The 14,047-nt window shown below is 43.3% G+C and overlaps 2 long non-coding RNA genes across 3 annotated transcripts in view; one reads left to right on the top strand and one right to left on the bottom strand.

Annotated features, from left to right (window-relative positions):
* Positions 1-2,356, top strand: part of LOC308475929 — a 359,243-nt gene extending 356,887 nt beyond the window's left edge. Inside the window, exons 3-4 of the long non-coding RNA XR_013985548.1 lie at positions 2,022-2,066; positions 2,279-2,356. This is a non-coding gene — a long non-coding RNA (uncharacterized lncRNA). The remainder of the gene's footprint in view (positions 1-2,021; positions 2,067-2,278) is intronic.
* LOC308475872 overlaps positions 1-14,047 on the bottom strand; it is a 336,243-nt gene that overhangs the window by 200,660 nt on the left and 121,536 nt on the right. For both annotated transcript variants that reach the window (XR_013985457.1, XR_013985458.1), the window contains one exon: positions 12,247-12,343. This is a non-coding gene — a long non-coding RNA (uncharacterized lncRNA). The remainder of the gene's footprint in view (positions 1-12,246; positions 12,344-14,047) is intronic.

Here is a 14,047-nt window from a genome sequence, read left to right as displayed (position 1 = left end):
TGAGGGGCGGCTCGATTTTTGGCCAGAACAGCGGGAGTGGGGTGGGAAAATGTGGATTTGGGGTGAGTTCTCATTGTGGAAGACAGGAGAGGACTTCTCTCTCTCTCTCTCTCTTAAACCCCTCCATCTGATTCTCCACTCCTCCTTCTTCTCCCCCCGCCTGGTGTTCCCAGGGGCTTCTGGCTTCGGCTTGCGGCCCGGGCGAGCCATCCCACTTCATCTCTCACCTGAATCTTGTCATCTCTGCCATCTCGCAGTGATCTGGGAACAATGCCGGGTCCCTTGGACAGCCCGAGCTGGTCAATCAGGCAGAACAGACTATGCAAATGGAATGGAAAGGCGAAGCGGGCGAGAACAGTGGCGCCCATTGTCTTGCGCATTTCAAAGCCAAGCCCAGCTGCAGCGCCGTTGCTGCCTCGGACCCGGCGGTTGCTACACGAATGTCAGCCCTGCGAAGCATCAGGTCGGGGGAGAAGCGGCTGCGCGCGCAGGCAGGCACCCCCCAGCCCGCCCGGAGGAGATGAAGCAGCAGCAGCAGCAGCAGCAGCAGCAGCAGCAGCAGCAGCAGCCCCCTTGGCAATGAATCATTGAATCATAGAACTGTAGAGTTCGGCAATACTCTGTTTGCCCGACGTGGGGTTCGAACCCACGACTCTGAGATTAAGAATTTCACGCTCTACCGACTGAGCTATCTTGTTGTTGGAGGAGGAGGAGAAGCAACAGCTTGCAACTTTCTACTCAGGGGGCCTCTTTCAATCCCAGAGATATTTTTGAGAGGGTGTGTGTGAAGAATATCCCCTAGATCTGTTCCCCACCCCTTCCTTACTAATAATATATCAACCTCAGGCCTTATGCAACAGGGCAGGGCCATTGCACTCCTGTCCTCCTCTGCTGGGCTGCTCTGAGAAACAGGATGCTAGCTAGACGTGAAGGGCCTTTGGCCGGTTTAGTCCTTATGAGCTCCCCATGCCTTCTTAGAAGTGGAAGTTAAACAGATTGGATCAAGTGGAAACATCTCAGTGGAAGTTAAACAGCATAAGGCAGAAGGCATAGTTTGGAGCCCAAAGAACTTAGTAATAAAACCAGAGCAATGCGATTTACCTGACTGGTGAATGGAGCTGTAAGCCGAGAGCATAAAGGCCCTACTACTTGGCAGAAAGTTGGTCTTGTTAAATTTCAGCACCAGGGAAATGGGGAAAGCTTTGGTTTTGGGGTTTTCCCCCTGTTCATTTGTTTTTAAAATAATTTTGATTAAAAAAAATTCTTAGTTTACAAAAGTACATGCATCGTCTTTTTCAGGTTGTGATTTCTGCAGATCAAGCACATCTGTTGTGATACATTAGTGTTATTTGCAGTATAAGGTCGGGAAGAAAAAGAGGGGGGAGAGGGAGTGTATGCGTGTGTGGGGTTTAGCATCAGTGTCACTTGGGTAGGTTCTCTTTCTATTCGCTTGTTATATTTCCTTGGTAGTTAGAGAGCTTGGGGTGGCTTAGGGTGCAGTTAGTTGTCTTTGGTTGACTGCAGTGAGATTTGTTCATTAATGGGGGGGAGGGGTTGTTGGGTCAAGTTAGCCTAATTGATTTGTATGCTGTCGGTGGATTCTTGTAGTTGTCTTTTGGGGCTGTGTATGTGATAACCTCCTGCCAACCTAGCAGTTCGAAAGCATGTCAAAGTGCAAGCAGATAAATAGGTACCACTCCGGTGGGAAGGTAAACGGCGTTTCCGTGCGCTGCTCTGGTTCGCCAGAAGTGGCTTAGTCATGCTGGCCACATGACCCGGAAGATGTACGCCGGCTCCCTCAGCCTATAGAGCGAGATGAGCGCCACAACCCCAGAGTCGGCCACGACTGGACCTAATGGTCAGGGCTCCCTTTACCTTTACCTATATGATAAAGGGGAACCATACCAGGGTGAAGGCATCTTCTATTTGTCCCCGTGTCAGTTTCAGTTTATTGGTTAGTTTTCTAATAAGGCTGTTTCCCATGCAATTTGATACCATTGGTCCATGTTTAGTTCTGACAGGTCTCTCCAGTGTCTGGCTATGATGCTTCTGGCTGCTGAGAGTAGGTGGGTTATGAGTTCTTTATAGTGTGAGTTGACATTATTATCTTGGAAGATGTTCAGTAGGGCCAGTTCTGGGGTGACTTCTAGTACCTGTTTACTTATTTTGCATATTTCTTGCATGACTGCTGTCCAGAAGGGTTGGATTTGGGGGCATTTAAGCCTCGAGGGTCATCCAGACTTGTGTTTACTTATCCTTTATTTTCTTCTTCTTTTAGGTGGCTCTGGTGATTCGCCTCCAAGTGGTGGCTAACTCTGTGGACAGAAGTGTTTCCTTTTTCCTAGCCCATCTCTTGTTATCAGATGGACATGCTGGTGGGCTGCAGATGTCTGAAGGCTGGAATCTCAGTTAGATGATGGGCTGATCCAAAAAGGCCAACCAGTTTGCTGGTCCCTGGACAGTTTGCTGCAAACTTCTTCTGGATAAGCCAGTCCTCAGCAAATATTTGGTCTTGCTTGTATCTCCTCTCCTCATTCTTTGCTGGAGGTCCTTCAGGATAAAGTCCTTCCCCCACCCCACCCAATAAGAAAGGAGATGCTCTCCTTAATATGCCACAAATTACAAGGTGAGGCTAATGCTAATCATGTTGGATTAAGGAAATCCTATTAAAATTAATTCATCTGGCAAAATTAAATTTCCTGATTTTCAATATGTGGCCAATCTGCTCCTTAAAGAGAGAGAGAGATAAAATCAGCAAAGAAAACTAGCAGGCCCCATACAATGTAAATGAGCCTGCATTTGATATTCAGCTGGCCAGGAAGCGCCCGGGAAGTGGGGGGGGGGGGGGGGGCTTCTTTTCTAAAACCAGAGAAGCATCAGCTCAAGCCATGCTGAGAAGCCAGGCAGTGGGGCTTAGAAGCTGCAGCCCCTAACCCCAGGTCCCTGTGTCATGGTAAAGGAAAATGCAAGAGAGGAGGAGGAAAGTGTGGTGTAGTGGTTAGAGTGCTGGACTCAGGAAACCAAGACTCAAATCCCTTTTCAACCATAAAGCTCCATGGGTAGCCTTGGGCCAGTCATAGTCTCTTAGCCTAACTCGGCAGGGTTGTTGTGAAGATTAAAATGGCTGGGGAGGAGAATTGTGTGTGTCACTTTGAGTTACTTAGAAGAAAGGTGGGATACTAAAGTAATAAATAAACAAGACACACACCCAGAGACAAATTTCTGTGCTCAGATACTTTCAAGGTGACATTGTGAAAAAGTGGTGCACCTTAAGAACAGTCGTGTTTATCTTCTGTCTACAGTGCTACCTCTGGTTACATACCCTTCAAGTTACAGATGCTTCAGGTTGCAGACTCCGCTAACCCAGAAATAGTACCTTGGGTTAAGAACTTTGCTTCAGGATGAGAACAGAAATCGCACAGTGGCGGCGTGGCAGCAGCGGGAGGCCCCATTAGCTAAAGTGGTGCTTCAGGTTAAGAACAGTTTCAGGTTAAGTACGGATCTCCGGAACGAATTAAATACGTAACCAGAGGTACCACTGTAATTTCTTAATAAAACCACGTTGGGTTGTATCCAATGTTAGGCTCAGAGGAGACTATTGAAACTGATGAACGTGGCTAAATTAGGTCCATTTATTTCAATGGGTCTCCTCTGAGTAAAACTAAGTTGGACACAGTGCCATAGCGTTCAGCATAGGCAAGTGTAAGTAAAAACTTACTTTTGTATTGCTTGTCAGACCAAAGTCCCCACAAAGCAGCACACAAGCAATTAAACTACAGCATTAAACAAAACAATAAAACACCAAAACACAACAAATTATAGCAAAAACAATGATAAATAGCCATTGCACCTAAATACAGAAAATATGTGGCATGAGGGGCCTGGAATAATAAAACCAGTCATTATGGAAGTCCTGATTGAAATGGATGGTTTTCACCATTCATCCTAAGTACGAAAGCAACCAAACACATACCCACATTACAGAGAGATAGTTTCAGAGCTTGGACATCGCTGTGGAAAAGGTTGTGTCCTATAAATAGCTTGAGTCAAGCTTCAAGGAACACCGGAGTGAACACAGAAATGTGTTGAGCAAGTCACTATAGATGTTTCCTGATATTAATCAGGAGGGAGCTCCACAAAGCCAGGGTTCCACCACTGAATGCCCGGCTCCTAACAATCATAGTCACTAGCCTGACTTCAGATAAAAGAGGGATGCAAACAAAGCTGCTGCCTGCAGCTCCAAGATCTTAGGCAGTCTCATATGAAAGCAAGCAGTGCTTCAGATATCATGGTCTCAAGTCATCTAGGGCTAAAAAGCCAAGAACTTGTAATTCAACATTCAGATGAGCTACCTCTTCTTTTTCTTTTGATAGCAACAGAAGAAGTGACACAGCTGAAATGTGAATTACTCTCCTCTAAATTTTCCTGAAGAGGGACCAGCAGCGTCCAAAATGCATTCAATCAATAATTTTTTTCCTTGTCTACTCATTCCTTTTTTAAGGAATGGGTTTCCAGTTGCTTTTTGCAGCAGGGCAGTGAAGCTGTTGGACTTTGAAGGGGAAAACCAGTACTTTGAATTGCACTTGGAAATGAACTGGGAGCCAATGCAGCTTAAAAAGTATGCATAACATTATCCAAAAAGCTGGGCCCCCAATACCACTTTAGCTACTGCGTCTTGCACCAGCTGGAGTTTCTGAATACTCTTCAGAGGGAACCTCAAGTACAAAGCACTGCAGTAGTTTGAAATGGCTATTAAAGCAGGCATAAGAGTAGCCGGTTTTGTCTTCTCAAAGGGCCACAGAAAAGCAGTGCAAATGCACTCCTGGTGGGTTATCACTGGAACATCCAGGAACAAAACTCCAGGAGAACACCTAAACTATACACATTATCCTCAACTACTACCTCAACTAGAATAGGGGAAGTATGCATCTCTAGGCAAGCTTTCCTATGACCAATAGGACAGGCAAGTAAGCACCCTTTCCCCCTTTAAAAGCAAAGCGATTTGCCTCCTTTGTCATGCAAGTCTAGTACATCGGCCCATTTAATTTATAGCAGCAGTTACAATGGGTAGTGCGGAGATAGAGGTATTGGAAGATAATCACAGGTGGGATTAAAACTGCAGGAGGGGGCCATGATGACCCTTCCTTTCCTTCCTGGCGTGCCTCCAATTCCATACATGCTTTTAAAATGTCAGTAGCATCCACAGCTATGCCTAGATAACCAATTGATAAAGATAACCTAATGATTATTCTCACTGGTAGAACAATGTACACACAAGCTAAATCATCCCTGTCTAGCATTCTGCTTCCACAGACGGCTTCTTTTACAGTGAAGTTACATGAGTGTCCATACACCTATGCCTGTTGTTTTACTTTCCTGTTCCCTTCAGTTATGGACAGAGGTTGACCACTACACCACACCTTCTCTGGAGTTTTGACTGCCTCCCATTCTCGTGGACACACTAAGTTCTCTAAGTTTCCTTCCCTGCACTCAGCTCTCACTTTCAATAAGTCGTAAATTAAGACTGAAAAGCAAACTCACAAAGTAGTTATGAGAGTCATGCCACATTAACTCCCTCAGATAATGTGGAAGCTTTTCAAACCAGGGTGTTAGAAAAGCGCTTCCTAATTTTTATGACTGGGATGGCACACATATTGTTTTAAGCTTGGGAGGCCATCTTCATGCACCCACCAAGGTTATCTAGAAAGGTCATTGTGTCACCCTGCTTGGATCCTCTTCTGCCCACCTCATACGTAACTTCTCCCACAACTTCTCATACAAATCTCCTTTTCCCATTTAATGTCTAACCAGAGCTAACTAGACACATGATGACCCCATATCTCCCTGTCAGTGATTCCTGTGAATCTCTCTGTTTAGTTTTAAGCTGTTAAATTACCTTATTGGTATTGTTTCCTATATTGTCGTATGTAAAATGTTGATATTATGATCATTTTAAATTGTTCTTCATATTGTTTCTGAATTGTTATATTTATTCTTGCTCATTTGGTATGCTGTGAGATATGAGTTTGGGCACAGTTTTGTGGGGAAATAGCATGCAAATAAACTAATGATGAAATCCTGATCTCTCCTTTTGAACTCGTGCCTATAGGGCTCATACCAGCAAGAAATGCAAAACTATTTGACCATACACATGCCTTATTGGTGTCCCACTGTAACTTGCTGCCTGTCCCCGTAACAAGTGCAATAAATGATCTTTCCTGCTGCATATTCACCCCCAGACCATCTGGCAGTAGTGCAAGAACATAGCAAAAGGTTATGCTGAGAAAACTGCGCTGATGCTTTTAAAGAACTAGTCCTACTTTTTCTTACCACTGCCTACTGGTTTTTGGTTTTTTTAAATGCTCCCCCCACCAACTACTTGAACAGAGAAATACATTATCTCTGCAGAGGTTCTTTGAACCTTTCAGATCACTCTAGCTGACTGTAAAAGTTAGGTTTGTGTTCTTCAGAAGCAGCTTGATAGAAAGGTGAACTATCAGTAGCTTTAAACGCCATGAAAGAGATTTGAATGGCTGCAATCCTATACCAAGTTAAGAGTTTTTGACCCATTCATTCCAATGAGTCATTCATTCCTGTGAGTGAACATAATTGGCCACAGATTGCAACTATAGCTTTTCCTTCCCTTTAGAGCTCATTTTAAACATCGGTGGAGTGGGTGGGTGGCATCTACCATAATTTCATTTTCAGGTTTGGCTGATTTGAACTGTAGGTATGCAAATACGAGCAGAAATCGGTTGTTTCAGTTGCCAAGAAATATATGGGGGAATACTCAAACAATGGTGTCTATTTATTGCTTGTGGCCTGAGCTCCCTCACTGAGAGAAAACACACACACACACACACAGAGAGACAGAGACAGAGAGAGAGAGAGAGAGAGAGAGAGAATGTAAGAAATATTAAAGTATCTTTGTCTTTATGCTTCCACATAATTAAAAAGAAAACAAAACCAGAATTTGGAATAGGTGTACATATGAATTAAAAGAGGCCAAAAACAGGCAGATTTGCAAGGGATTAAGATTTATTTTCTATTAGACATTGTGAAAGTTCAAAATGTAGATGAAAAGCAATTCTGAACAGCATCAATTACTATAGACCACAACTGTCCACCCCGTCTTTGCCAGTCATTTAAAAGTGTTCCATTATGCAATCTGCCTATGTGCCCACAGAAAATATCCACACAGTGCACTTCAATGCACTTTAGTGTTGGTCAGCTAGCTGCCATGCACTTTGAATGAAATCAAATAGATGGCTAGGTGACACTGACTGAGATATCAGCAGGTACAGTAAAATGGCCTTTGCCGTCCCCACCATTTTAACAACTATTTGATTGGGCTACTTGGATGTGAATGTTCTGTTCCATGTTTCTATGCTGCAGTGACAGTTGCCCTCACCATCCACTACCAAGCCTTGAACCGTTGTTAATAAAAGTGCAGTCTGCTAGTGATGGAATCAGAAAGAATGAATCTCAAGGTGATGCTAACATGCAGCTTTAGATATCATCACTCAGGACCTTGAGCGGTCCTGCTGTAACTCAAATGGCACAAACTGAAAATTCCTGAAAATCACAACAATGGCCTCATTAAATGGGAGACTTTCAGAGCACCATTTCATCCAGAAAGGAAAAACGTGAGGGAGATGATTAAGCTCTATTTAAGGACCAGTTCACACATCACATTTCTGGGCTATGAGCTGCCCTATGTTGCCTAACTGTACACCTAAAGATGGAAAGAGTGATTGTGACACCTTGTGTATTTGCATCAGTTTATTCAACAGGGAGCGTGATTCGGCTGCTGCTCCTTCTTGAGGGCAAACTTAGATATGCCTCTGTGTAAATGTGTAAAACAGCCTTGAAACATTTGGTGAGGGAGGAAGAATAAAAGGAAACTAAGCTGTACAGAATCAGCATCCCACAAGCACGAACAGACCTCAGTGGGGTGACAAGGCTCATTATGCACCTTCGGAAACATGGGGTGTTCAATTGATCAAAAAAGTACTGTATAATTCGATCAAGCTGCTTCTACCTCATTAGGAAAATGAACTCCTCTGAACAAAATAACTTTCCTCAACCTAGAATTTCTTTCTAACAAATGGCTACCTCCACTACATTTCTGGTCTAATTCCCTTCCGGCATCTTTTAAAATGTGGAGCCAAATATTTTCAGCTAGTTCTTAACATATGAACAAATAAATCTAAAGCCAGAATGGGAGTGGTGAGGTTACCTCAGGGTTTGAGCCATTAAACAGATTGTCCAGTTCACACACACATACACACAGAGAGATTTAATTTCTGTGTAATTTATTTCTATCCCAGGACAGCCTCCAAGCAATTGCATAAATAGTTCTTGGAAGTGGGAAGTCAACATGAGTCATGACTAATTCGTCTTGGGTTTTGTTCTCACAAAAGCTTGAAAGGAATTATGAAGTTCTTAGCATGTTTTACGTGCTTTCTCTTTTCCTGTGTAAACTCTTCCTATTGATCATGGAATTATTATTTTATTTATTATTTATTAAATTTGTATCCGTGGATCTCAGGGCAGTTCACAACATAAACATGCAAGATAAACAAATTAATCCTATATATTAATGTTCCAGAACTGAGCATGGTAGTCAGACAATCTATTCTTCTAAACTGCTTCATTCATGTAGGCAGGAAAGATATAATCACAAATTAAGACAGCTGAGAAGGCAGTAAATGGGATTAAAGGTCTCAAATGCAACATTGAGCTATTTTTATTTATTTTTTAAAATGTTTATAGATAGCCCCCTCATATAAAATATAACAGCAGTGTCTAGCAAGATATAGGTAATGGTAAAGGGACCCCTGACCGTTAAGTCCAGTCGCGAACGACTCTGGGGTTGCGGCACTCATCTTGCTTTATGGCTGAGGCAGCCGGCGTTTGTCCGCAGACAGCTTCCAGGTCATGTGGCCAGCATGACTAAGCCGCTTCTGGTGAACCAGAGCCGCGCACGGAAATGCCATTTACCGTCCCGCCGGAGCGGTACCTATTTATCTACTTGCACTCTGACATGCTTTCGAACTGCTAGGTTGGCAGGAGCAGGGACCGAGCAATGGGAGCTCACCCTGTCGCGGGGATTCAAACTGACGACCTTCTGATCAGCAAGCCCAAGAGGCTCAATTGTTTAGACCACAGTGCCACCCGCGTCCCTAGCAAGATATAGAAGTACACAAAAACATAAAATATCATCAAAACAATATAAGAATAAGAAGAAGAAGAAGAAGAAGAAGAAGAAGAAGAAGAAGAAGAACAACTCATCTTGAAATAGGCCTTTAAGAGATTTCTGAAAACTAGCAGATCCCTGCTGAATCTCTATTGCAGGTGTGCCCAAACTTTTTTCAAAGAGGGCCGGATTTGATGAAGTGAACATGCGTGAGGGCCAACCAAGGTTGTTAAGCTTTTTTTAGAATTGAAGTTGTTGAGCTTATTTTAGGATTTAACCCCAAAGTTGTTGAACTTTTTTTTTTTAGGATTTTACCCCAGGGCATATACTGCCCAGGGGGCCGGATTAAATCGACTGGCGGTCTGGATTAGGCCCCCGAAATGGACTTTGGACATACCTGCTCTATTAGAAGAGTATCCCACAGCATGGGACCAGTAACACTGAATTCCCATATGCTATTTAAAGCCAATCATGTTTCTCCAACACAGTACTCCTCAGGATGATCTGTGACTGAGTTGGGATATGAGGAATTCAGTGGTCCATGAGGTATCCTGAATCCAAATTGTTCAGGACTTTGTATATTAATAGGTTACCTGTCCTGGTAATATATGGGCAGCCTGTGAAAATGTTTTAGCAGGGTTGCCACATATTGTTGGCTATCTTTCTCCAGTAGCATGTCTATCCACTGCATTCTGCACTAGCTGGAGGTTCCAGACTAGACCCATGGGCAGCCCCACATGCAGAGCGCATTGCAGCAATCCAGTCTTGAAGTTACCAGTGCATGGACTACAGCAGCCAGGCTATGCCAACCACAGCTGGCATATGAAATATAGCTGATTAAAAAACAACAACATGCTTCTTCAGAGGGGACACAACCCCATCCGGAACAGGCAATTGACCTATCTTCTGAACACAGGAACCACCTGCCCACAAAGACTGCCATTTTCCCAGGATTTCACTAAGTTTATTGGCCCTCATCCAGTCCACTTCTGCATTCTGATACAAGATTTGCACAGCCACTTCCAGTTCAGATGTTAGGGAAAAACAGAGATGACACAATGCTCCAAAACGCCTAATGAAAGTTCTCAATAGCTTCATGATAGATGATAAATAGCTTTAGAGATAAAACAGTGTCCTGAACAGCCACATAGCACAGGTGCCAGGGAGGCCAAAGAGCACTTTTCTGGTGCTATTCTTTGGACTCAGTCTAAAAACAACTTTAAGAAAAAGCTCTTCAAAGCACAATTAAGGGTCATTGTAGCATCAATGTTCAGTAAACCTATCCTCTTCTTCTGCCATCTTCTTTTTGCCTATTTGAAAAGTCCAAGCTCACAGTGAACAAGCGAACCATGCGGCAGATTTCAAAAATTCACATTGGGTGAGGGGCATCTCCCCAATAATTAAATAATGTTTCTGTTTACTCTCACCAGTAAGAATCACTGTATAGATCATCCACTTAGCAGTACAAGTGCTCTTTAGGCTGGGAGAAATAGTAAAATCAATCATCCAGTTTGCATCTAAGAATGGACAAATAAGTCAATTTTGGTTTCTCTTAGTTCTCCACATCTTCACATCATGAAAATTCATCAGTATTCTAATACAAATTTATGCTACTATACACTTCTTTGTTTGGAATTTTGCCTAATAAACACATTTTTGCAATTATATCCTAATACATCATATTTCGGGACGCGGGTGGTGCTGTGGGACACGGGTGGCACTGTGGGTTAAACCACAGAGCTTAGGACTTGTCGATCAGAATGTTGGTGGTTTGAATTCCTACAATGGGGTGAGCTCCCGTTGCTCGGTCCCTGCTCCTGCCAACCTAGCAGTTCGAAAGCACGTCAAAGTGCAAGTAGATAAAAAGGTACCGCTCCGGCGGGAAGGCAAACGGCATTTCTGTGCGCTGCTCTGGTTCGCCAGAAGCGGCTTAGTCATGCTGGCCACATGACCCAGAAGCTGTACGCCGGCTCCCTCGGCCAATAAAGCAAGATGAGCGCTGCAACCCCAGAGTCGGCCACGACTGGACCTAATGGTCAGGGGTCCCTTTACCTTTACATCATATTTCATGCACACTTTATCTCAGTATGAACATTCTTGTACACATTGCTTGGCTGGAGCACTGCATTGCAAAAAAATGAGAAATTTGAATTTTGAAGACTGGCTGTGTTCTACTTCTTGCATCATTTTTTGAAAGTGTGGATTAGGTAGGTTCACCTTTAAATGTGAATGGAATAGAATCCCCACCCCCCCACTCCGTTTGAACCATGTTTCTTTCGGACAACATGCGGTCAAGCTTTAGGGATGCAGGACGGAACACAGAACTATCTCTCAGCCTCTGTGTTTCATTTGTGAAATGGAAATCTTAAAGGCTAACCTCCCAAGAGTGAGATAAAAATCATAATGCGCTGTGCACACTAGTAAAAAATCGTAAGGTTTAGCAAAGGCCACATAACTGTGACTGCAATTGAATGCACACTTAACATGGGAATAAGTTGCATTGAACTCAATGCATTTTGCTTCTGAGTAAGCCTGCACAAGACTGAACTGCGCATATGGGAAAAGAGCCAGCATCACTTTAGAGCACTGAGATGAGCTCCTTGCCAGAATCAACCAACGTTGCTGACATCCAACCCCTGATTAGAATGCAGACTTTCACTCTCTGCATTACTTTACACATTTTGGTGGAAACAACACAAACCTGATTCTTATACAATGGAACTTTGTGTTCGTTTTGCAGCAAACAATCTCCTCCATCCTCAACAACTGTGTACATTCGGCCACTGTTATCTCTGCTCATGCACTGTCTCTATTTGTTATGTTTATTATCATTTGACTGCCATCTGGCACACACACCAACACGGAGAAAAGAAATCACAGATTCAGTAAATGGAACAAGTAAGGTCACTATAGCTGGTGTGTGTTGGTAGGGGGTTCCTTCCAGCGGAACAGTCTGAGCTTTAAAATATACAAAGGAGATAAATGATCTCAGCTTGGCCCCATGAAAAATGATAATAATATTTGCCAGTTATTGAATTAAAACTTACTGTGAAATTGAAATGTCAGAAACAGACTTGGAAATGAGAAAGAGCCATGGTCCAGTCACTCTTCGTCCCCTTTCTTTAAGGTCCTTTACTCTGATTTCTACCAATATTTTAAACAAAAAAAATGAATGTTAATGTGACTAGTTTGAACTCAACATGACCTGGATCTGCATACCCATAAGACGGAAGTGGTAGAAGGTTGAGGTGGTAAACTGGAATGTACCACTTTCGACTATGTGGGGTATATCACTTTCAAATCCCCCCCTCATATGATACCCTTCCCCCACCCCAAGTAGCACATAAGGCTGTGCTTTTTCTTTTCTTTTTCATATTCAGGGAGACCCTTTTGCTTTTGTATTTTTTACTTAGGAAAGCATTCAAAAAATACTATCTACTACCACCATCAGCCTGAGATGGTACAGTCCACTTTCCACCTCTGCATTCTACATCCCTTCTGCTGGAAGTGCAGTTCAAAAACGGGGGACCTTTGGCCCTCCAGATATTGTTGGACTCCAACTTCCTTCAGCCAGTATGGCCCATGGTCAGGGATGATGGGAGTTGAAATTCAACAATATCTGGAGGGCCACAAGTTCTTCATCCCTAGTACGAATCCAACCACATTAAACTGTTCTTGCAAATCAGCTGTCTGATTCAGCCAAAGTCAACATTCCCCCTGCCCCCCACCAATTTCAAGGGGAGAGAAGTACACTGAACACCATAGAACTTAAATGTTCTTTGGCAGATGGTGTCTTTTGTCTATAATGTATGTGCTGCTTTTGAAATGTGCAGTGAACTGCCTTACATTCTTGTAGCTAGTTCTTCCTTACCTTCCAAAACTCATCTCATAATGCCATTAACCAGACCAAAGACCACATTCTAGGCTAGGGGTTGGGAACCTGTGGTCCTCCTGATGTTCTTGGAGTCTAGTTTCATTCTGCCCCAGCCAATATGGTCATGGACAATAGCAGTTAAGAGTCCAGGAACATTTACAGCAGCGTGTGTGAAGGCTTTCATTGACACCCTCAGATAGGTGCCCTAGATTCTGAGCATATTTTTTTAAGGTAAGTCTCTAGCCCCACCCCCTAGAAATAAAGTTAGGGGGCAAAATGTGCAGGTTTCACATTTTCTTAGTGAGATGTGGCCACATTGTAGATTTCTCCTGGTACTGAGGAATGCTCCTTCTTGCTATTAGACAGCACAAATATTTCCGTGTGTGTGTAAAATCAATATTGTGCGATCTGCACAATCAGGACCAGCAGAACAGAGCTAACTTCCCACAGTAAATATAAAAATGTGAGGTGTGACTACCTCTCTCAACTTTGTGGTATGCCATGTTCCCCATGGCATACATTTTGTGTTTTATGACGTCCCGCCCCCAATGTCAGCCATTTTGTGGCTGGTCAATGTCAATGTCAGCCATTTTGTGACTGGTGCCTCCAGTACTCTCTCAGAATCTCAAATGGTTCAAAAAGGTTGGCAACTCCTGATGTAGAGGGCCAGAGGTTCCCCATACTTGCAGCGAACTATGTTAGTTACGTAATTCACATAATAATCTGGACATGTCTACTTAGAAACAAGTCCCATTGTTTTCAGTGGACTTACTCCCAGTGAGTGGATATAGGACTGAAGTATCAATTGTCTTCAGGGCTTTTGAGGATGTGCTGCTGTGTGTATTGTACAGCAAGTACGCTATGGCTCACGACAATGGTAAAAGCTGGAAGCCAAAGCTAGCCAGCATATTTCAAAGATTGTTTTATAACAGAAATATATAATCAAAGTGTCTTTCTTTCATGAGAATGCAAAC

This window comes from Podarcis pityusensis (assembly GCF_964106645.2).
Source record: "Podarcis pityusensis genome assembly, chromosome: 4".
Lineage (NCBI taxonomy): Eukaryota > Metazoa > Chordata > Lepidosauria > Squamata > Lacertidae > Podarcis > Podarcis pityusensis.
Note: the sequence above shows the minus strand (reverse complement) of the source record. Positions and strands in the feature narration are given on the sequence as shown.